Consider the following 26,058-nt stretch of genomic DNA (forward strand, 5'->3'; position numbering starts at 1 on the left):
ATTGTGTGAGGCTAGGGTTTGGTTGCTAACTAGTAAATTCACAATTGACTGGTTAAGTGTGTTGTATGTCAAACCCTAGGCAAGGCCTCTATTTATACATCATATGTATATTTAGAGTCCAAACCAAGCCCACAATATTCTCCCTTTTATCCCATATGCCCGGCCACTCCATAAGGCCCAATAATGGGCTTCTTTCTTTTTGTTCAATCCTGCACCCTTTTGTGTGACCTTATAGGATCCATTCTATTGGGCTTTCGACTATTTGACTAGCCCAAAGATCATTGATCACGTCTAGCAACAGATAATGATGACCCAAAAGAACGAACTTAATTATCTCCATAATTCGATTCATTATATATCTAGTTATTGCATTTGACGAAGACATAAATCCTTTAAAATCTACTTTAAAGAAGATGAAGATTGGGAAGATTTTATGTTGAATTGGAATACTATTATATATGCCAAGATAGATAAATCATTTGACAATGCTTGGGCTTCATTTAAAGAGTTATACATGGACAAGAAGGATATTGTTGATTACATTGGAAGTACATGGATACCATATAAGGAACGATTTGTGAGTGCTTGGACCGAAAAACAAGGTCATTATGGCAACCGCGCCTCTTCAAGAGCATAAGGTGCACCTGTAAAATTGAAAGGTTACCTACAAGTTTCAACTGGAGACTTTCGACAAGTAAGAGACAAAATCATTCTTGCTATTGATAATGAATTTCAAGAGATAAAGACTGTAACACCCCCAAATCTCCCTCTACGGAAATACTAGTATAATACGTATAATTATACCGTAGTGATAGACTTAGGTGTATTACCGCCGCGTGATTACGTAGTGTTACTCAAACTTACTCAACAACCAATACTTTGCAGTGGAAAACTTCAATACTCTTCTTTTATTAATAATAGACTATAAATAGTAACCATTGTCATGAGTACTCAAAAATAAACATAAAACCAAAATTTCCTAATCTAGGTGAAACCATTCCCAGGACTCCATATGCTCAATTATTGACTCCACCTAAAATTAGTCAACACTGCTTACTATTAAGGTAAACAGGGCGAACCAAAACAAAATAAGAAATACAGATTAGAAAAATATGCTAAGTACGATAAGTGCAAGATAATTAAACTCAATTTATTAGCAAACATGCTTTTGAAATCAATTCCATCCTTTCCAATAATTTAACCAATAATTCCTACTAAAAATTCCAAAACCAATTTCAATAATCATTATCAATAGTCAATTTAATAAAACCAATTCCTTTAAAACCAATAATAAATTTACTAAAATACCCTTTTTATAAAATAATTCCTAATTAATTAATTAGAAAATACGTATGAAAATACGGGGTATTACAAAGACTCTACTTGAAATCGAGAAAATTCGTGTACCTCACAAGTATCGCATCCCATTCTTTAAAAATCTTGTTTCTCATGTTTCGACTTTTGCAATGAACAAGCTCTATGAGAAATATGAAATGGCTAAATTTGATAAAGCAAACGCCATTTGTACAGGCCATTTTCAGTGTACTATGAGACTACCTTGTGCTTATATGATGTATGAATGGAAAGAGAAAGCATTGTCTTTGGAGTCTGTACATACACAATGGAGGATTGACTTAAAGTCACCTGATGGTTATGATACAAATATAAGTGATAGTAGCAATGAAATCGAAGAACTTACTGACAAGCTACGGGATAAATATCAACATATGCCTATTTTTCAGAAGGAAGAAAAAAGGAACAAGATATCTCTTATGTTGAATACAGTGGAACTTACATTGACAGAACCAAATACCCGGCCTCATAAAGGACGCCCACAGAAGGGTTCTACCAAACGAAAGGAACCTTAAAGTTCAACAAGAAGAGATCCATCACAATTTGAAATAGTAGAAGCATCATTGAAACGTTCTAAGTCTCAAGTGCCTATACACGAACACGAGTCATAATTCTTATCCAACCCATGGTGAACATGCACGGAATTTAATTGATCTTAATGCCCCTGCTGTTTGGCTAGACTAATTGTTCTTCATTTCCTATCATGTAGGTGGTTTTTATACTCTTTTAGTTATTATTAGTCTTAATGATGTACTAATATTCTTTAACATTAACATTTGACTAACTACTACTTCGTATATCTTTTGGTGGCAGGGATTATGCATATGAAATTCATATGATGTAGAACTCCTTGGACTGTTGGACATACGCTAAATTTCTCTCCGGATTAGTTATGTTTACCGTCTGCTATTTTTAAACATTTGTAATTTAATATTTGCATTTTTTTTTAATCAATGATCCAATGCAATTTTTTTTTTTAATTTAATAAAATTTGGATTTTTTTTTTTTTGGTGAACACGAGGGGCAAGCCCCAAAAAGAGAGAAGAACCTAGAACAAAAACTAGAAAATAAAAAACGGCTAAACAAAGAAACAGCAAAAAAGAAAAACAAAGAAAACAAAACCAAGGCTGCTAATGAAGACACATCAAGCAGCCCTTATTCAGCATCAAGTGGCTTCGGTTGGGATCATCCTAGCCCTTGTAACTCCCCGTAAGTCCTCCAATAAAACGGCTCGAAGATCCTCCGGGACCGCCTCAAAGATGACTAATTTCTCTGTAGCCGTGACTCCATAATTAGCTAACCAATCAGCAGCTCGATTAGCTTCTCTGTAGCAGTGGCTAATAGTAAGTTCCCAATCACGCTTAGCAATTAAGGTCTTACACTTTCGTAACACATGAATATAAGGAGAGTTGGGAGGGATTGGATCCACCAACATACGAACAACAATCTCCGAGTCCACTGTGACTTGAACCTTCCTATGGCCTCCATTCCAAGCTAAAGCAAGGCCCCTCATGACCGCAAGCAATTCTGCTTTGGTGTTAGAACAGATACCACAATTAGCAGCAAAACAATCGAAAAGTTCACCTCGATGCCCTCTGATTATACCTCCTGCCCCTGCTGGTCCGGGATTGCCCCTTGACGCCCCATCTGTATTTAAACGAACCCAATCTTCTCTAGGAGCAATCCATTGCAGTAGAACCTCTGTCCTCTTCCTCTTTTTCAAGTTAATGTCCATTATATTCTTTTCAAAAGCCCTGTGGATATCACCAACTCTAGCCATGATGAAACTACCTTGATCAAGAGGGATCACATCATCTCTTTCAAAACATCTTTCATTCCTCCATCGCCAAATCCACCAACAAGTTGTTGCAAAGATGATGTTCCAGTCGCTGCTATCACTCACTTTTCTTGGATTCAAATTACTCATAATCCAATCTCGGAAATTGAGGCTATTCCATTCACCATCACAAGAGTTCCCCACTTTTCTCCACACTACTCGAGCTGCTGGACATTCTCTAAGAATGTGATTCAAATTTTCCTCAACATATCCACATAGATAACATCTAGGATCAGGAGTAAGGTGCCTAAGAAACCGATTAGCATTCGTCATGAGTCTATCATTATATGCAAGCCACATAAACAATCGAATTCTCTGAGGAGCTTGTAACTGCCAAATATTTTTCCATCTAACATCTTCAGGGGAATTAGCACCACTGCTAGTACGAATGATGTGAAGAACAGACTTCAAAGAAAAACCCCCCGAAGGAGATCCATTCCACACAATGCTATCAATGGCTTCATCATCTTCAATTAATTCATGAGAATTAATTTCTTGGAGAATGTTAGGTGGAAGGTACTCTGCAAAACATTCCAATTTCCAACCAATAGCAGGATCCCACATTTCGTCTACTGTGCAATCAAGAACTGAGCTTGGAGGAGCAGCTATCACCAACTCGATTAAGGGAGTTTTAGTAGCCCAACGTTGATGCCAAAACGAAGTAGACTTGCCATTCCCAACTGCTATATCTATACCCTTATGCAACACATCAATATTGTCCACCATACCCCTCCACGCATTAGAGGCATCGGCTTTGTGCTTGAACATCTCCACATCACACCTCCCCTTACAGTATTTGTGACGAATAACTCGGGCCCAAAGGGAATTTGGCTCAGCCAATACTCTCCAACCCAGCTTAGACATGAATGCGGCATTCACTTGTCTCATCGATCTCAATCCAAGACCACCTTCATTTTTGGGACTCGCAACTTTTTCCCATGCCACCAAGTGCATTTTTTTCTTAGTATCAGTGCTACCTTATAGGAAACCTTGAATTTTACCATCAATATTATCACAAATCCCACGAGGCACTCGAGTAGTTTGCATAGCATAGTAAGGAGCTGCTGATAAGGTCGACTGAGCCAAGGTCAATCTGCCAGCCATCGAAAGGACTTTTGTCTTCCATCCAGCAAGTTTAGTATTAAATTTATCAACTAAAATTTGATAATTCTCTTTCGTTACTCTACCATTAATGGTAGGTACTCCCAAGTACTTGCCAAAATCTTCGGTGCACTCCATCCCTAACTCCGCACACACTGCTTCTCTTATATCAAAGTTAGTGTTATTAGAAAAATACACTCGACTTTTTTCCAAACTAACCTTGCTACCGGAAGCATCACAAAAATTATCCAAACACTTTTTCATACACCTTTCTTGATCTATACTAGCTTCGCAAAACAAGATCAAGTCATCGGCAAAGGCTAGATTTGAAATAGGAGGCCCTCCTACACTAGCTCTAGCCGGAATCCAACTACCCAATCTACACTCTCGATCAATAAGGTGTGCGAGTCTTTCCATACAAATCACATAAATGTACGGAGATAGGGGGTCGCCTTGACGAATTCCTCTCGAAGGGGAAAAAAAATTCAGTCGGTTCACCATTCCACAAAATGCTTAGCTTAGTCGAACTAATACACAACATTATAAGCTCAATGATTTGTTGAGGAAGACGAAGTTCTAAAAGAGATTCTCGAATGAAAGACCACCTAAGACGGTCATAAGCTTTCTCGAAATCTATCTTGACTGCCATGTAGCCTCTTTTGCCTTGCTTTCTCCGCATTGTATGAAGCATCTCTTGGACTATGATTATATTGTCCGTAATTTGTCTTTTTGGCACAAAGCTACATTGGGTCGGAGAGATCAATTTTGGCAGGAGAGGTTTCAACCGATTCACTAAAACCTTGGTAACAACTTTATAAGTGATATTACATAGACCAATTGGTCTAAACTGATTAGCTCTTTGAGGGATTTCGGTTTTAGGAATAAGCACTAAGAAAGCTTCTGTGAGGCTGGGAGGAAAGCTTCGACCTTCCAGGATGTCAATGATAGCCTTTAGAACACTAGGCTTCACTGTCTCCCAAAATCTTTGATAGAAAATCGGTTGAAATCCGTCTGGCCCCGGGGCTTTATACGGATCCATGTGCATCAAAGCCACTTGAATTTCACAGTTTGCAAACGGTCTAGTCAAAATTTCCCAATCTTCCTGTTCTATCCTAGGAAAATAATTTAGAAGAAGCCCAGATGTATTACCCCTGCTATTCCCTGTAATTATTTCCTCCGAAAATAAGTCCTTCCAATAATTCATGACTAGATTTTTCACTTCAACTGGATCTCCAACCCAATTTCCATCTCTGTCTTGAAGGGTCTCAATTCGATTTCTTCTCCTCCTAATAATTGTAGAAAGATGAAAATAGCGAGTATTACGATCACCGTCGCAAATCGCCTCCATTCTCGATTTCTGAAACCACAAAAGCTCCTCTTGTTCCAACACTTCAGTCATTTTTTTCTTCAACTCAGCTTCAAGTTTTAGCAAGTGAAGCGGAGCTCCCCTCGCCATAGCACATTTTTTTCTTACCTAAACTTTCCCTTTTTACTCTTTCCTAATCCCTTTCCTAATTAAACTTTATTAAAATTAAACTTTCCTAAATTAAATCCCAACTTAATAAAATAATTAATTAAATAAAACTTTCCTTTTATAAAATATTTCCAAACTTATTTAAAATAAATAATTAAAATGTTATAAATAATTCATTTCAAATTATATAAATACCCCACAAAATACTTATTTAGAATAAAATACATATAAAAATACGGGATATTACATATAACACGTAGGATTAATTTGGATATATTTTTCATAATTAAAAATATTGTATTTTTTTATTAGGATAAATTTTGTAGGATAAAAAAAGTTAGCTTAAAGTTTTATTTTCAATAAAACTAGGGTTGATTTATAGGATTAAATTGTTGGTTTAGAGTTTTATTTCCGATAAAATAGCATACAAATAAATGATAAGTTAAGTCAGACCACGAGACACAACATGTTTAAAATTTTCACCAAATGTTGCGCCATGTAAACAACCATTAAATAATTTATCAAATTTATTTTTATCATTTTTTTTGAAGCAAAAGAAGTAGTTCAAAACGTACAACATTCATTTATTGTATATTCTAATCAATTGAAATAAAATACTTCACAATCTAATTTTGATTTTATTAATGTAGACATGTTAATCGTGTCCGGATCATTTCGGATCGAGTCATTTTAGATCACAGATCAAGAAAAGTTCAATACTAGGCCAAAGTTTCGAGTTTCATGTCAATCCATTGGGCTTAGAATAATGTTTTAATTTAATTTTGGCTAATTTTTAGAAAATTTTTAATAGATTATTTTACCAATAGTATTATAAGTCATTAAATAGCTACTACATAATTTAAATCGCTAAAATATCACTAATATTATTATGAGCCGTCTTTACATGCCTATTTAATTTGTATCAATGATATATTTTAAAACTTGATAGATAGATAAAAAGAATTATCTTAATATTCAATAAACAAATCGGGCATCGCACGGGCACCAAACTAATGTAAAGTAAAGTTGTCTTGTGGCTCAAAAGAGCAAATACTTTCTCTACTCTGTATTTCCCTATCGTTCCAATTTTATAAAATGTCTCCTAAGAGACAAATTCTCTATTTGACTTTACACAATCATCAAACGTTTCTTAAAACATATATACGAGTAACTCCATTTTATACGCCTAAAAATCATCAAAAATTAATAAGTTAATATTTAAAAAAAGACAATGAGATAAATTTAACAAGACCCACATAACTATATTATTTCTTATTGATTCATATTTTAAAATTTTAAGGAATTATATTTATAAAAGATTTGTTTCTTCAACACATTTTTATGTGGTTGGCCACACTGTGTGGTTGGAGTTACTTATTCATGGGTTACTCAATCGGTCAGAGATTACTTATTCAGGTGTTACACGATCAGGGCTTACTTGCTTAAGGCTTACCTAATCGATCAGGAGTTACTTATTCAGTCAAGGCTACTCGAAATATCAAGGTTACTCCTAAATAAGCAATTCCGGCCACACGGTGTAGCGAGCCACATCTGAAAATTAGTGTTGTTTCTATAATATAGAATTTTATTTTAAAAAAAAAAAAAGAACAAAAGGACACACTAGAATATGACATGTGTCATTTAGTATATAAAGGAGTTATTAATGAAATTTTGTGTTATCTCTTTAATAATAATAATAAATAAATAAATTGTTTTTTAAAAAAAAAAAAAAAAAAAAAAACCTATGGACACACTAAGAAATAACACGTGTATTGTTGATGTGTTATTTTAGTATGGGTCCTGATATTGCCAAGGCAAAAAAAACCATTTCCAAGGCAAATTATCTACCCGCTGCCCATAATATTTGAGAATCTAAATATGTCAAACTTATTAATTCAATAATATACTTTGTAATATTTTATTGCCTATGATTTTAGTAGCTAAATATTCCAATTAAAATCTTTCCAACTCCAACTACTAATTATTCTCATCAAAATCTGCAATTAATTAAATTATTCATCACCATACACTCACTAAATTTAACATTTTATTGGGAGAGACACCATTATCAAAGCTTTACAGGTATTAGCTACCTCCAAACTTGTTTATTAATTAATTTTATTTACTTATCAAGTGCTTAATTAATTTGTAAATGACTATTAGTATGTGTTTTCATGTCAACATTATCCGTATGAATGTTCTACCTTTATTATAAAATTTTCCATTGAAACAAATTTCATATTTACTTTTTAAGTGTAAGAAACGTTATTTAAAAAAGAGAAAAAAAAATAGCATTATGTTTGTATATTAACGTGGGATATTTCATTCCTCAAACTCTAATTAAAATCTAATTGTTGGGCATTCTATCTTAAGGATCGGTAGACAAAGATTTTCTAAACATTGCATCTTAATTATTTATCTATTTCTTTGACAGATTATTGCTAATCATATGATGATGGACAAAGATGTGCATGCTGTGTTTAGTACACAATATCAAACTCGTGAAGAACTCCTTGATGTTGTTAGAAGGTTGTATAAGTCAAAGGGATATGCCATCTCAATTAGGGACTCTCAAAAGGATTGTTATGTGACTATTGGTTGTGATAGGGGCGGCATATATCGGGACAGGCGTAATAAAATGATAGATACATGTCAAGATAAGGAAACAAGTACTCGTCTTATGGATTATCCTTTTCGAATACGAGGTAAGAAACAAAATGATGGATTTTGGTCTCTTCAATTGCAAAATAATTCACATAACCATGAAGCTAATGTTGATATGTCTGGTCATCCTTCTTCTCGTCGTTTTACAAATGAAGAAATTTTAGATATTGACAAAATGTGTATGTCGGGTATTCAACCTTGTCAAATTTTGTCTTCTCTTAGACAAAAAATTCCTAGCCTTCAAGCCATAGCTAGAAATGTGTATAATATGAAGGCTAAGATTCGGAAAGATAAGTTAGATGGACGTTCAATGTTACAAGCCTTGTTTGATGAAATTGGTCAAGAGGGATTTACTTACAACTATAAACATGATGATAACGGAAACCTGACACATGTATTTTTTTCTCACCCAAAGTCCATCACTCTGACTAAAGCATTTCCAAATGTGTTTGTTATGGATTGCACTTATTAGACTAATAGATACAAGATGCCCTTGCTTGATATAATTGGTGTATTAACTTTTAATAAATCTTTTTATTCATGCTTTGCATTTCTAGAAAAAGAGAGGGAAGAAGACTATATCTGGGCTCTACAAATGTTTGCTAACATTAAGGGTATATCAGGTGAGCATCTTGTTATTGTCACAGATAGGGAGCTAGCTTTAATGAATGCAAGACGTATTGTTTTTCCTGGGGCTACTCATATTTTATGTGTGTGGCATATTCAAAAAAATGTGGTCTCCAAGTGCAAAAGCTGTAGGGTTTTAGATACTTTAATGCGGAATTTCACGAATCATATTCGTTTGCACCTAAACAGGACCTACAAGCATAACACATAAAGAATCACATAATACATATCCTTGACGAGTGATTTTCACAAGCAATTGACTGTCAACTAGGGAGATAATAGAGCCCCAAGCGTTGCTCCTCTATTTAGTCCACGGGATGGGATTGAACCTCCACTACTGCTAGGTAGTTGGGCACGAACACTTCAAACCACCTTCTATGGAGAGGGGAGGAGAAAACCAACCACGAACACCACAACACCACCACAATGCACCACCTTACATTAGGGGCCGTACAGTTGTACGGATGTGAGGAAGGGAGTAAGGAGAGAGATTGTGTGAGGCTAGGGTTTGGTTGCTAACTAGTAAATTCACAATTGACTGGTTAAGTGTGTTGTATGTCAAACCCTAGGCAAGGCCTCTATTTATACATCATATGTATATTTAGAGTCCAAACCAAGCCCACAATATTCTCCCTTTTATCCCATATGCCCGGCCACTCCATAAGGCCCAATAATGGGCTTCTTTCTTTTTGTTCAATCCTGCACCCTTTTGTGTGACCTTATAGGATCCATTCTATTGGGCTTTCGACTATTTGACTAGCCCAAAGATCATTGATCACGTCTAGCAACAGATAATGATGACCCAAAAGAACGAACTTAATTATCTCCATAATTCGATTCATTATATATCTAGTTATTGCATTTGACGAAGACATAAATCCTTTAAAATCTACTTTAAAGAAGATGAAGATTGGGAAGATTTTATGTTGAATTGGAATACTATTATATATGCCAAGATAGATAAATCATTTGACAATGCTTGGGCTTCATTTAAAGAGTTATACATGGACAAGAAGGATATTGTTGATTACATTGGAAGTACATGGATACCATATAAGGAACGATTTGTGAGTGCTTGGACCGAAAAACAAGGTCATTATGGCAACCGCGCCTCTTCAAGAGCATAAGGTGCACCTGTAAAATTGAAAGGTTACCTACAAGTTTCAACTGGAGACTTTCGACAAGTAAGAGACAAAATCATTCTTGCTATTGATAATGAATTTCAAGAGATAAAGACTGTAACACCCCCAAATCTCCCTCTACGGAAATACTAGTATAATACGTATAATTATACCGTAGTGATAGACTTAGGTGTATTACCGCCGCGTGATTACGTAGTGTTACTCAAACTTACTCAACAACCAATACTTTGCAGTGGAAAACTTCAATACTCTTCTTTTATTAATAATAGACTATAAATAGTAACCATTGTCATGAGTACTCAAAAATAAACATAAAACCAAAATTTCCTAATCTAGGTGAAACCATTCCCAGGACTCCATATGCTCAATTATTGACTCCGCCTAAAATTAGTCAACACTGCTTACTATTAAGGTAAACAGGGCGAACCAAAACAAAATAAGAAATACAGATTAGAAAAATATGCTAAGTACGATAAGTGCAAGATAATTAAACTCAATTTATTAGCAAACATGCTTTTGAAATCAATTCCATCCTTTCCAATAATTTAACCAATAATTCCTACTAAAAATTCCAAAACCAATTTCAATAATCATTATCAATAGTCAATTTAATAAAACCAATTCCTTTAAAACCAATAATAAATTTACTAAAATACCCTTTTTATAAAATAATTCCTAATTAATTAATTAGAAAATACGTATGAAAATACGGGGTATTACAAAGACTCTACTTGAAATCGAGAAAATTCGTGTACCTCACAAGTATCGCATCCCATTCTTTAAAAATCTTGTTTCTCATGTTTCGACTTTTGCAATGAACAAGCTCTATGAGAAATATGAAATGGCTAAATTTGATAAAGCAAACGCCATTTGTACAGGCCATTTTCAGTGTACTATGAGACTACCTTGTGCTTATATGATGTATGAATGGAAAGAGAAAGCATTGTCTTTGGAGTCTGTACATACACAATGGAGGATTGACTTAAAGTCACCTGATGGTTATGATACAAATATAAGTGATAGTAGCAATGAAATCGAAGAACTTACTGACAAGCTACGGGATAAATATCAACATATGCCTATTTTTCAGAAGGAAGAAAAAAGGAACAAGATATCTCTTATGTTGAATACAGTGGAACTTACATTGACAGAACCAAATACCCGGCCTCATAAAGGACGCCCACAGAAGGGTTCTACCAAACGAAAGGAACCTTAAAGTTCAACAAGAAGAGATCCATCACAATTTGAAATAGTAGAAGCATCATTGAAACGTTCTAAGTCTCAAGTGCCTATACACGAACACGAGTCATAATTCTTATCCAACCCATGGTGAACATGCACGGAATTTAATTGATCTTAATGCCCCTGCTGTTTGGCTAGACTAATTGTTCTTCATTTCCTATCATGTAGGTGGTTTTTATACTCTTTTAGTTATTATTAGTCTTAATGATGTACTAATATTCTTTAACATTAACATTTGACTAACTACTACTTCGTATATCTTTTGGTGGCAGGGATTATGCATATGAAATTCATATGATGTAGAACTCCTTGGACTGTTGGACATACGCTAAATTTCTCTCCGGATTAGTTATGTTTACCGTCTGCTATTTTTAAACATTTGTAATTTAATATTTGCATTTTTTTTTTAATCAATGATCCAATGCAATTTTTTTTTTTAATTTAATAAAATTTGGATTTTTTTTTTTTTTTTTTTTTTTTGGTGAACACGAGGGGCAAGCCCCAAAAAGAGAGAAGAACCTAGAACAAAAACTAGAAAATAAAAAACGGCTAAACAAAGAAACAGCAAAAAAGAAAAACAAAGAAAACAAAACCAAGGCCGCTAATGAAGACACATCAAGCAGCCCTTATTCAGCATCAAGTGGCTTCGGTTGGGATCATCCTAGCCCTTGTAACTCCCCGTAAGTCCTCCAATAAAACGGCTCGAAGATCCTCCGGGACCGCCTCAAAGATGACTAATTTCTCTGTAGCCGTGACTCCATAATTAGCTAACCAATCAGCAGCTCGATTAGCTTCTCTGTAGCAGTGGCTAATAGTAAGTTCCCAATCACGCTTAGCAATTAAGGTCTTACACTTTCGTAACACATGAATATAAGGAGAGTTGGGAGGGATTGGATCCACCAACATACGAACAACAATCTCCGAGTCCACTGTGACTTGAACCTTCCTATGGCCTCCATTCCAAGCTAAAGCAAGGCCCCTCATGACCGCAAGCAATTCTGCTTTGGTGTTAGAACAGATACCACAATTAGCAGCAAAACAATCGAAAAGTTCACCTCGATGCCCTCTGATTATACCTCCTGCCCCTGCTGGTCCGGGATTGCCCCTTGACGCCCCATCTGTATTTAAACGAACCCAATCTTCTCTAGGAGCAATCCATTGCAGTAGAACCTCTGTCCTCTTCCTCTTTTTCAAGTTAATGTCCATTATATTCTTTTCAAAAGCCCTGTGGATATCACCAACTCTAGCCATGATGAAACTACCTTGATCAAGAGGGATCACATCATCTCTTTCAAAACATCTTTCATTCCTCCATCGCCAAATCCACCAACAAGTTGTTGCAAAGATGATGTTCCAGTCGCTGCTATCACTCACTTTTCTTGGATTCAAATTACTCATAATCCAATCTCGGAAATTGAGGCTATTCCATTCACCATCACAAGAGTTCCCCACTTTTCTCCACACTACTCGAGCTGCTGGACATTCTCTAAGAATGTGATTCAAATTTTCCTCAACATATCCACATAGATAACATCTAGGATCAGGAGTAAGGTGCCTAAGAAACCGATTAGCATTCGTCATGAGTCTATCATTATATGCAAGCCACATAAACAATCGAATTCTCTGAGGAGCTTGTAACTGCCAAATATTTTTCCATCTAACATCTTCAGGGGAATTAGCACCACTGCTAGTACGAATGATGTGAAGAACAGACTTCAAAGAAAAACCCCCCGAAGGAGATCCATTCCACACAATGCTATCAATGGCTTCATCATCTTCAATTAATTCATGAGAATTAATTTCTTGGAGAATGTTAGGTGGAAGGTACTCTGCAAAACATTCCAATTTCCAACCAATAGCAGGATCCCACATTTCGTCTACTGTGCAATCAAGAACTGAGCTTGGAGGAGCAGCTATCACCAACTCGATTAAGGGAGTTTTAGTAGCCCAACGTTGATGCCAAAACGAAGTAGACTTGCCATTCCCAACTGCTATATCTATACCCTTATGCAACACATCAATATTGTCCACCATACCCCTCCACGCATTAGAGGCATCGGCTTTGTGCTTGAACATCTCCACATCACACCTCCCCTTACAGTATTTGTGACGAATAACTCGGGCCCAAAGGGAATTTGGCTCAGCCAATACTCTCCAACCCAGCTTAGACATGAATGCGGCATTCACTTGTCTCATCGATCTCAATCCAAGACCACCTTCATTTTTGGGACTCGCAACTTTTTCCCATGCCACCAAGTGCATTTTTTTCTTAGTATCAGTGCTACCTTATAGGAAACCTTGAATTTTACTATCAATATTATCACAAATCCCACGAGGCACTCGAGTAGTTTGCATAGCATAGTAAGGAGCTGCTGATAAGGTCGACTGAGCCAAGGTCAATCTGCCAGCCATCGAAAGGACTTTTGTCTTCCATCCAGCAAGTTTAGTATTAAATTTATCAACTAAAATTTGATAATTCTCTTTCGTTACTCTACCATTAATGGTAGGTACTCCCAAGTACTTGCCAAAATCTTCGGTGCACTCCATCCCTAACTCCGTACACACTGCTTCTCTTATATCAAAGTTAGTGTTATTAGAAAAATACACTCGACTTTTTTCCAAACTAACCTTGCTACCGGAAGCATCACAAAAATTATCCAAACACTTTTTCATACACCTTTCTTGATCTATACTAGCTTCGCAAAACAAGATCAAGTCATCGGCAAAGGCTAGATTTGAAATAGGAGGCCCTCCTACACTAGCTCTAGCCGGAATCCAACTACCCAATCTACACTCTCGATCAATAAGGTGTGCGAGTCTTTCCATACAAATCACATAAATGTACGGAGATAGGGGGTCGCCTTGACGAATTCCTCTCGAAGGGGAAAAAAAATTCAGTCGGTTCACCATTCCACAAAATGCTCAGCTTAGTCGAACTAATACACAACATTATAAGCTCAATGATTTGTTGAGGAAGACGAAGTTCTAAAAGAGATTCTCGAATGAAAGACCACCTAAGACGGTCATAAGCTTTCTCGAAATCTATCTTGACTGCCATGTAGCCTCTTTTGCCTTGCTTTCTCCGCATTGTATGAAGCATCTCTTGGACTATGATTATATTGTCCGTAATTTGTCTTTTTGGCACAAAGCTACATTGGGTCGGAGAGATCAATTTTGGCAGGAGAGGTTTCAACCGATTCACTAAAACCTTGGTAACAACTTTATAAGTGATATTACATAGACCAATTGGTCTAAACTGATTAGCTCTTTGAGGGATTTCGGTTTTAGGAATAAGCACTAAGAAAGCTTCTGTGAGGCTGGGAGGAAAGCTTCGACCTTCCAGGATGTCAATGATAGCCTTTAGAACACTAGGCTTCACTGTCTCCCAAAATCTTTGATAGAAAATCGGTTGAAATCCGTCTGGCCCCGGGGCTTTATACGGATCCATGTGCATCAAAGCCACTTGAATTTCACAGTTTGCAAACGGTCTAGTCAAAATTTCCCAATCTTCCTGTTCTATCCTAGGAAAATAATTTAGAAGAAGCCCAGATGTATTACCCCTGCTATTCCCTGTAATTATTTCCTCCGAAAATAAGTCCTTCCAATAATTCATGACTAGATTTTTCACTTCAACTGGATCTCCAACCCAATTTCCATCTCTGTCTTGAAGGGTCTCAATTCGATTTCTTCTCCTCCTAATAATTGTAGAAAGATGAAAATAGCGAGTATTACGATCACCGTCGCAAATCGCCTCCATTCCCGATTTCTGAAACCACAAAAGCTCCTCTTGTTCCAACACTTCAGTCATTTTTTTCTTCAACTCAGCTTCAAGTTTTAGCAAGTGAAGCGGAGCTCCCCTCGCCATAGCACATTTTTTTCTTACCTAAACTTTCCCTTTTTACTCTTTCCTAATCCCTTTCCTAATTAAACTTTATTAAAATTAAACTTTCCTAAATTAAATCCCAACTTAATAAAATAATTAATTAAATAAAACTTTCCTTTTATAAAATATTTCCAAACTTATTTAAAATAAATAATTAAAATGTTATAAATAATTCATTTCAAATTATATAAATACCCCACAAAATACTTATTTAGAATAAAATACATATAAAAATACGGGATATTACATATAACACGTAGGATTAATTTGGATATATTTTTCATAATTAAAAATATTGTATTTTTTTATTAGGATAAATTTTGTAGGATAAAAAAAGTTAGCTTAAAGTTTTATTTTCAATAAAACTAGGGTTGATTTATAGGATTAAATTGTTGGTTTAGAGTTTTATTTCCGATAAAATAGCATACAAATAAATGATAAGTTAAGTCAGACCACGAGACACAACATGTTTAAAATTTTCACCAAATGTTGCGCCATGTAAACAACCATTAAATAATTTATCAAATTTATTTTTATCATTTTTTTTGAAGCAAAAGAAGTAGTTCAAAACGTACAACATTCATTTATTGTATATTCTAATCAATTGAAATAAAATACTTCACAATCTAATTTTGATTTTATTAATGTAGACATGTTAATCGTGTCCGGATCATTTCGGATCGAGTCATTTTAGATCACAGATCAAGATAAGTTCAATACTAGGCCAAAGTTTCGAGTTTCATGTCAATCCATTGGGCTTAGAATAATGTTTTAATTTAATTTTGGCTAATTTTTAGAAAATTTTTAATAGATTATTTTACCAATAGTATTATAAGTCATTAAATAGCTACTACATAATTTAAATCGCTAAAATATCACTAATATTATTATGAGCCGTCTTTACATGCCTAATTAATTTGTATCAATGATATATTTTAAAACTTGATAGATAGATAAAAAGAATTATCTTAATATTCAATAAACAAATCGGGCATCGCACGGGCACCAAACTAATGTAAAGTAAAGTTGTCTTGTGGCTCAAAAGAGCAAATACTTTCTCTACTCTGTATTTCCCTATCGTTCCAATTTTATAAAATGTCTCCTAAGAGACAAATTCTCTATTTGACTTTACACAATCATCAAACGTTTCTTAAAACATATATACGAGTAACTCCATTTTATACGCCTAAAAATCATCAAAAATTAATAAGTTAATATTTAAAAAAAGACAATGAGATAAATTTAACAAGACCCACATAACTATATTATTTCTTATTGATTCATATTTTAAAATTTTAAGGAATTATATTTATAAAAGATTTGTTTCTTCAACACATTTTTATGTGGTTGGCCACACTGTGTGGTTGGAGTTACTTATTCATGGGTTACTCAATCGGTCAGAGATTACTTATTCAGGTGTTACACGATCAGGGCTTACTTGCTTAAGGCTTACCTAATCGATCAGGAGTTACTTATTCAGTCAAGGCTACTCGAAATATCAAGGTTACTCCTAAATAAGCAATTCCGGCCACACGGTGTAGCGAGCCACATCTGAAAATTAGTGTTGTTTCTATAATATAGAATTTTATTTTAAAAAAAAAAAAAGAACAAAAGGACACACTAGAATATGACATGTGTCATTTAGTATATAAAGGAGTTATTAATGAAATTTTGTGTTATCTCTTTAATAATAATAATAAATAAATAAATTGTTTTTAAAAAAAAAAAAAAAAAAAAAAACCTATGGACACACTAAGAAATAACACGTGTATTGTTGATGTGTTATTTTAGTATGGGTCCTGATATTGCCAAGGCAAAAAAAACCATTTCCAAGGCAAATTATCTACCCGCTGCCCATAATATTTGAGAATCTAAATATGTCAAACTTATTAATTCAATAATATACTTTGTAATATTTTATTGCCTATGATTTTAGTAGCTAAATATTCCAATTAAAATCTTTCCAACTCCAACTACTAATTATTCTCATCAAAATCTGCAATTAATTAAATTATTCATCACCATACACTCACTAAATTTAACATTTTATTGGGAGAGACACCATTATCAAAGCTTTACAGGTATTAGCTACCTCCAAACTTGTTTATTAATTAATTTTATTTACTTATCAAGTGCTTAATTAATTTGTAAATGACTATTAGTATGTGTTTTCATGTCAACATTATCCGTATGAATGTTCTACCTTTATTATAAAATTTTCCATTGAAACAAATTTCATATTTACTTTTTAAGTGTAAGAAACGTTATTTAAAAAAGAGAAAAAAAAATAGCATTATGTTTGTATATTAACGTGGGATATTTCATTCCTCAAACTCTAATTAAAATCTAATTGTTGGGCATTCGATCTTAAGGATCGGTAGACAAAGATTTTCTAAACATTGCATCTTAATTATTTATCTATTTCTTTGACAGATTATTGCTAATCATATGATGATGGACAAAGATGTGCATGCTGTGTTTAGTACACAATATCAAACTCGTGAAGAACTCCTTGATGTTGTTAGAAGGTTGTATAAGTCAAAGGGATATGCCATCTCAATTAGGGACTCTCAAAAGGATTGTTATGTGACTATTGGTTGTGATAGGGGCGGAATATATCGGGACAGGCGTAATAAAATGATAGATACATGTCAAGATAAGGAAACAAGTACTCGTCTTATGGATTATCCTTTTCGAATACGAGGTAAGAAACAAAATGATGGATTTTGGTCTCTTCAATTGCAAAATAATTCACATAACCATGAAGCTAATGTTGATATGTCTGGTCATCCTTCTTCTCGTCGTTTTACAAATGAAGAAATTTTAGATATTGACAAAATGTGTATGTCGGGTATTCAACCTTGTCAAATTTTGTCTTCTCTTAGACAAAAAATTCCTAGCCTTCAAGCCATAGCTAGAAATGTGTATAATATGAAGGCTAAGATTCGGAAAGATAAGTTAGATGGACGTTCAATGTTACAAGCCTTGTTTGATGAAATTGGTCAAGAGGGATTTACTTACAACTATAAACATGATGATAACGGAAACCTGACACATGTATTTTTTTCTCACCCAAAGTTCATCACTCTGACTAAAGCATTTCCAAATGTGTTTGTTATGGATTGCACTTATTAGACTAATAGATACAAGATGCCCTTGCTTGATATAATTGGTGTATTAACTTTTAATAAATCTTTTTATTCATGCTTTGCATTTCTAGAAAAAGAGAGGGAAGAAGACTATATCTGGGCTCTACAAATGTTTGCTAACATTAAGGGTATATCAGGTGAGCATCTTGTTATTGTCACAGATAGGGAGCTAGCTTTAATGAATGCAAGACGTATTGTTTTTCCTGGGGCTACTCATATTTTATGTGTGTGGCATATTCAAAAAAATGTGGTCTCCAAGTGCAAAAGCTGTAGGGTTTTAGATACTTTAATGCGGAATTTCACGAATCATATTCGTTTGCACCTAAACAGGACCTACAAGCATAACACATAAAGAATCACATAATACATATCCTTGACGAGTGATTTTCACAAGCAATTGACTGTCAACTAGGGAGATAATAGAGCCCCAAGCGTTGCTCCTCTATTTAGTCCACGGGATGGGATTGAACCTCCACTACTGCTAGGTAGTTGGGCACGAACACTTCAAACCACCTTCTATGGAGAGGGGAGGAGAAAACCAACCACGAACACCACAACACCACCACAATGCACCACCTTACATTAGGGGCCGTACAGTTGTACGGATGTGAGGAAGGGAGTAAGGAGAGAGATTGTGTGAGGCTAGGGTTTGGTTGCTAACTAGTAAATTCACAATTGACTGGTTAAGTGTGTTGTATGTCAAACCCTAGGCAAGGCCTCTATTTATACATCATATGTATATTTAGAGTCCAAACCAAGCCCACAATATTCTCCCTTTTATCCCATATGCCCGGCCACTCCATAAGGCCCAATAATGGGCTTCTTTCTTTTTGTTCAATCCTGCACCCTTTTGTGTGACCTTATAGGATCCATTCTATTGGGCTTTCGACTATTTGACTAGCCCAAAGATCATTGATCACGTCTAGAAACAGATAATGATGACCCAAAAGAACGAACTTAATTATCTCCATAATTCGATTCATTATATATCTAGTTATTGCATTTGACGAAGACATAAATCCTTTAAAATCTACTTTAAAGAAGATGAAGATTGGGAAGATTTTATGTTGAATTGGAATACTATTATATATGCCAAGATAGATAAATCATTTGACAATGCTTGGGCTTCATTTAAAGAGTTATACATGGACAAGAAGGATATTGTTGATTACATTGGAAGTACATGGATACCATATAAGGAACGATTTGTGAGTGCTTGGACCGAAAAACAAGGTCATTATGGCAACCGCGCCTCTTCAAGAGCATAAGGTGCACCTGTAAAATTGAAAGGTTACCTACAAGTTTCAACTGGAGACTTTCGACAAGTAAGAGACAAAATCATTCTTGCTATTGATAATGAATTTCAAGAGATAAAGACTGTAACACCCCCAAATCTCCCTCTACGGAAATACTAGTATAATACGTATAATTATACCGTAGTGATAGACTTAGGTGTATTACCGCCGCGTGATTACGTAGTGTTACTCAAACTTACTCAACAACCAATACTTTGCAGTGGAAAACTTCAATACTCTTCTTTTATTAATAATAGACTATAAATAGTAACCATTGTCATGAGTACTCAAAAATAAACATAAAACCAAAATTTCCTAATCTAGGTGAAACCATTCCCAGGACTCCATATGCTCAATTATTGACTCCACCTAAAATTAGTCAACACTGCTTACTATTAAGGTAAACAGGGCGAACCAAAACAAAATAAGAAATACAGATTAGAAAAATATGCTAAGTACGATAAGTGCAAGATAATTAAACTCAATTTATTAGCAAACATGCTTTTGAAATCAATTCCATCCTTTCCAATAATTTAACCAATAATTCCTACTAAAAATTCCAAAACCAATTTCAATAATCATTATCAATAGTCAATTTAATAAAACCAATTCCTTTAAAACCAATAATAAATTTACTAAAATACCCTTTTTATAAAATAATTCCTAATTAATTAATTAGAAAATACGTATGAAAATACGGGGTATTACAAAGACTCTACTTGAAATCGAGAAAATTCGTGTACCTCACAAGTATCGCATCCCATTCTTTAAAAATCTTGTTTCTCATGTTTCGACTTTTGCAATGAACAAGCTCTATGAGAAATATGAAATGGCTAAATTTGATAAAGCAAACGCCATTTGTACAGGCCATTTTCAGTGTACTATGAGACTACCTTGTGCTTATATGATGTATGAATGGAAAGAGAAAGCATTGTCTTTGGAGTCTGTACATACACAATGGAGGATTGACTTAAAGTCACCTGATGGTTATGATACAAATATAAGTGATAGTAGCAATGAAATCGAAGAACTTACTGACAAGCTACGGGATAAATATCAACATATGCCTATTTTTCAGAAGGAAGAAAAAAGGAACAAGATATCTCTTATGTTGAATACAGTGGAACTTACATTGACGGAACCAAATACCCGGCCTCATAAAGGACGCCCACAGAAGGGTTCTACCAAACGAAAGGAACCTTAAAGTTCAACAAGAAGAGATCCATCACAATTTGAAATAGTAGAAGCATCATTGAAACGTTCTAAGTCTCAAGTGCCTATACACGAACACGAGTCATAATTCTTATCCAACCCATGGTGAACATGCACGGAATTTAATTGATCTTAATGCCCCTGCTGTTTGGCTAGACTGATTGTTCTTCATTTCCTATCATGTAGGTGGTTTTTATACTCTTTTAGTTATTATTAGTCTTAATGATGTACTAATATTCTTTAACATTAACATTTGACTAACTACTACTTCGTATATCTTTTGGTGGCAGGGATTATGCATATGAAATTCATATGATGTAGAACTCCTTGGACTGTTGGACATACGCTAAATTTCTCTCCGGATTAGTTATGTTTACCGTCTGCTATTTTTAAACATTTGTAATTTAATATTTGCATTTTTTTTTAATCAATGATCCAATGCAATTTTTTTTTTTAATTTAATAAAATTTGGATTTTTTTTTTTTTTTTTTTTTTTTTGGTGAACACGAGGGGCAAGCCCCAAAAAGAGAGAAGAACCTAGAACAAAAACTAGAAAATAAAAAACGGCTAAACAAAGAAACAGCAAAAAAGAAAAACAAAGAAAACAAAACCAAGGCTGCTAATGAAGACACATCAAGCAGCCCTTATTCAGCATCAAGTGGCTTCGGTTGGGATCATCCTAGCCCTTGTAACTCCCCGTAAGTCCTCCAATAAAACGGCTCGAAGATCCTCCGGGACCGCCTCAAAGATGACTAATTTCTCTGTAGCCGTGACTCCATAATTAGCTAACCAATCAGCAGCTCGATTAGCTTCTCTGTAGCAGTGGCTAATAGTAAGTTCCCAATCACGCTTAGCAATTAAGGTCTTACACTTTCGTAACACATGAATATAAGGAGAGTTGGGAGGGATTGGATCCACCAACATACGAACAACAATCTCCGAGTCCACTGTGACTTGAACCTTCCTATGGCCTCCATTCCAAGCTAAAGCAAGGCCCCTCATGACCGCAAGCAATTCTGCTTTGGTGTTAGAACAGATACCACAATTAGCAGCAAAACAATCGAAAAGTTCACCTCGATGCCCTCTGATTATACCTCCTGCCTCTGCTGGTCCGGGATTGCCCCTTGACGCCCCATCTGTATTTAAACGAACCCAATCTTCTCTAGGAGCAATCCATTGCAGTAGAACCTCTGTCCTCTTCCTCTTTTTCAAGTTAATGTCCATTATATTCTTTTCAAAAGCCCTGTGGATATCACCAACTCTAGCCATGATGAAACTACCTTGATCAAGAGGGATCACATCATCTCTTTCAAAACATCTTTCATTCCTCCATCGCCAAATCCACCAACAAGTTGTTGCAAAGATGATGTTCCAGTCGCTGCTATCACTCACTTTTCTTGGATTCAAATTACTCATAATCCAATCTCGGAAATTGAGGCTATTCCATTCACCATCACAAGAGTTCCCCACTTTTCTCCACACTACTCGAGCTGCTGGACATTCTCTAAGAATGTGATTCAAATTTTCCTCAACATATCCACATAGATAACATCTAGGATCAGGAGTAAGGTGCCTAAGAAACCGATTAGCATTCGTCATGAGTCTATCATTATATGCAAGCCACATAAACAATCGAATTCTCTGAGGAGCTTGTAACTGCCAAATATTTTTCCATCTAACATCTTCAGGGGAATTAGCACCACTGCTAGTACGAATGATGTGAAGAACAGACTTCAAAGAAAAACCCCCCGAAGGAGATCCATTCCACACAATGCTATCAATGGCTTCATCATCTTCAATTAATTCATGATAATTAATTTCTTGGAGAATGTTAGGTGGAAGGTACTCTGCAAAACATTCCAATTTCCAACCAATAGCAGGATCCCACATTTCGTCTACTGTGCAATCAAGAACTGAGCTTGGAGGAGCAGCTATCACCAACTCGATTAAGGGAGTTTTAGTAGCCCAACGTTGATGCCAAAACGAAGTAGACTTGCCATTCCCAACTGCTATATCTATACCCTTATGCAACACATCAATATTGTCCACCATACCCCTCCACGCATTAGAGGCATCGGCTTTGTGCTTGAACATCTCCACATCACACCTCCCCTTACAGTATTTGTGACGAATAACTCGGGCCCAAAGGGAATTTGGCTCAGCCAATACTCTCCAACCCAGCTTAGACATGAATGCGGCATTCACTTGTCTCATCGATCTCAATCCAAGACCACCTTCATTTTTGGGACTCGCAACTTTTTCCCATGCCACCAAGTGCATTTTTTTCTTAGTATCAGTGCTACCTTATAGGAAACCTTGAATTTTACTATCAATATTATCACAAATCCCACGAGGCACTCGAGTAGTTTGCATAGCATAGTAAGGAGCTGCTGATAAGGTCGACTGAGCCAAGGTCAATCTGCCAGCCATCGAAAGGACTTTTGTCTTCCATCCAGCAAGTTTAGTATTAAATTTATCAACTAAAATTTGATAATTCTCTTTCGTTACTCTACCATTAATGGTAGGTACTCCCAAGTACTTGCCAAAATCTTCGGTGCACTCCATCCCTAACTCCGCACACACTGCTTCTCTTATATCAAAGTTAGTGTTATTAGAAAAATACACTCGACTTTTTTCCAAACTAACCTTGCTACCGGAAGCATCACAAAAATTATCCAAACACTTTTTCATACACCTTTCTTGATCTATACTAGCTTCGCAAAACAAGATCAAGTCATCGGCAAAGGCTAGATTTGAAATAGGAGGCCCTCCTACACTAGCTCTAGCCGGAATCCAACTACCCAATCTACACTCTCGATCAATAAGGTGTGCGAGTCTTTCCATACAAATCACATAAATGTACGGAGATAGGGGGTCGCCTTGACGAATTCCTCTCGAAGGGGAAAAAAAATTCAGTCGGTTCACCATTCCACAAAATGCTCAGCTTAGTCGAACTAATACACAACATTATAAGCTCAATGATTTGTTGAGGAAGACGAAGTTCTAAAAGAGATTCTCGAATGAAAGACCACCTAAGACGGTCATAAGCTTTCTCGAAATCTATCTTGACTGCCATGTAGCCTCTTTTGCCTTGCTTTCTCCGCATTGTATGAAGCATCTCTTGGACTATGATTATATTGTCCGTAATTTGTCTTTTTGGCACAAAGCTACATTGGGTCGGAGAGATCAATTTTGGCAGGAGAGGTTTCAACCGATTCACTAAAACCTTGGTAACAACTTTATAAGTGATATTACATAGACCAATTGGTCTAAACTGATTAGCTCTTTGAGGGATTTCGGTTTTAGGAATAAGCACTAAGAAAGCTTCTGTGAGGCTGGGAGGAAAGCTTCGACCTTCCAGGATGTCAATGATAGCCTTTAGAACACTAGGCTTCACTGTCTCCCAAAATCTTTGATAGAAAATCGGTTGAAATCCGTCTGGCCCCGGGGCTTTATACGGATCCATGTGCATCAAAGCCACTTGAATTTCACAGTTTGCAAACGGTCTAGTCAAAATTTCCCAATCTTCCTGTTCTATCCTAGGAAAATAATTTAGAAGAAGCCCAGATGTATTACCCCTGCTATTCCCTGTAATTATTTCCTCCGAAAATAAGTCCTTCCAATAATTCATGACTAGATTTTTCACTTCAACTGGATCTCCAACCCAATTTCCATCTCTGTCTTGAAGGGTCTCAATTCGATTTCTTCTCCTCCTAATAATTGTAGAAAGATGAAAATAGCGAGTATTACGATCACCGTCGCAAATCGCCTCCATTCCCGATTTCTGAAACCACAAAAGCTCCTCTTGTTCCAACACTTCAGTCATTTTTTTCTTCAACTCAGCTTCAAGTTTTAGCAAGTGAAGCGGAGCTCCCCTCGCCATAGCACATTGGATACCTTCTAATCGAGCCCACAGCTCCGATTTCTTTCGGAAAATATTATGGAACTTCTCTCTATTCCAGATATTCAACTCCCCTGCAAAGGTCTTCAAAAATGGAATAAGAGGAACAACATTGTTCCATTTATCACAAACAAATTCTTCGAAGGTGTCGTGCTTTAGCCAAGCCGCTTGAAATCTAAATGGTTTCAATGCTCTTGGGACAGGAGAAAAACCATTGAGATTAATTAAAACAGGGCAATGGTCCGAAGTAATGCGAGTTAAATTACGAACTGCACCTTCTTCGAATCTCAACCTCCAATCATCGTTAGCTAACGCCCTGTCTAATCTAGCTGCTTTGTAAGTAGCTTCAGAAAGGCCTCGACTCCAAGTGTGCTCTGGACCTGAACTACCCAGGTCTATAAGGTGATTGTTATTCACCCAATCAGAAAATTCTTTGCAGCGTCTTTCCATCTCCGAACCCCCAACACCAATTCTTTCATTCATACTCATAGTGTCGTTGAAATCTTCAGCCAACATCCATGGTCCAGTAAAAGAACGACTGATATTCTCTAGCTCTCTCCACATCTCTTTTCTGATGGTAGAATCAGGGCTAGCGTAAATCGCTGAAAAAATCCAAGGATCCTCATCTCTTTTTTTTATTTCTACTGTAATGTGTTGAGAGTGATTCTCCAACACTGTCACTTCTACAATTTCCTCCCTCCAAAACAGCCAAATACCTCCAGAAAATCCCTAAGCATCAACTCTAGTTTGGCCCGAGAAGCCAATTTTATCACAAATTTTTTGGGCTTGATCTCTACTTATATGAGTTTCGACAAGCGCCATAATAGTTGGGTCATTGATTCGGATTAACTCACGAATCGCAGCTAATTTGCTTCCTACACCTTGTACATTCCACACCATAACCTTAATCGACATATTAAACATCGGGAATAGGGGGAAGCGGTCATAAACATTCAAAGGAATGTTAGGCAGAAGGCCCAGGAAAGCGTCTCTCAACGCTCTCATTGGACCGTCCGTCACAATTGGAAGTCCCACAGTCACCAGCATCTCTGGAGGGTTGTGTCGAAGTGGAAGGAACGTATTCACTTCCATCTCCACTCTGTTTGCTGAGGGGTGAACCTTGATTACCGTTGGACCATCCATCGGGTAGTCCATTAGTGCCGCGTATGAAGGAGGAA

The sequence above is a fragment of the Chenopodium album genome, chromosome 17 (assembly GCF_948465745.1).
Source record: "Chenopodium album chromosome 17, dcCheAlbu1.1, whole genome shotgun sequence".
NCBI classification, from domain to species: domain Eukaryota; kingdom Viridiplantae; phylum Streptophyta; class Magnoliopsida; order Caryophyllales; family Amaranthaceae; genus Chenopodium; species Chenopodium album.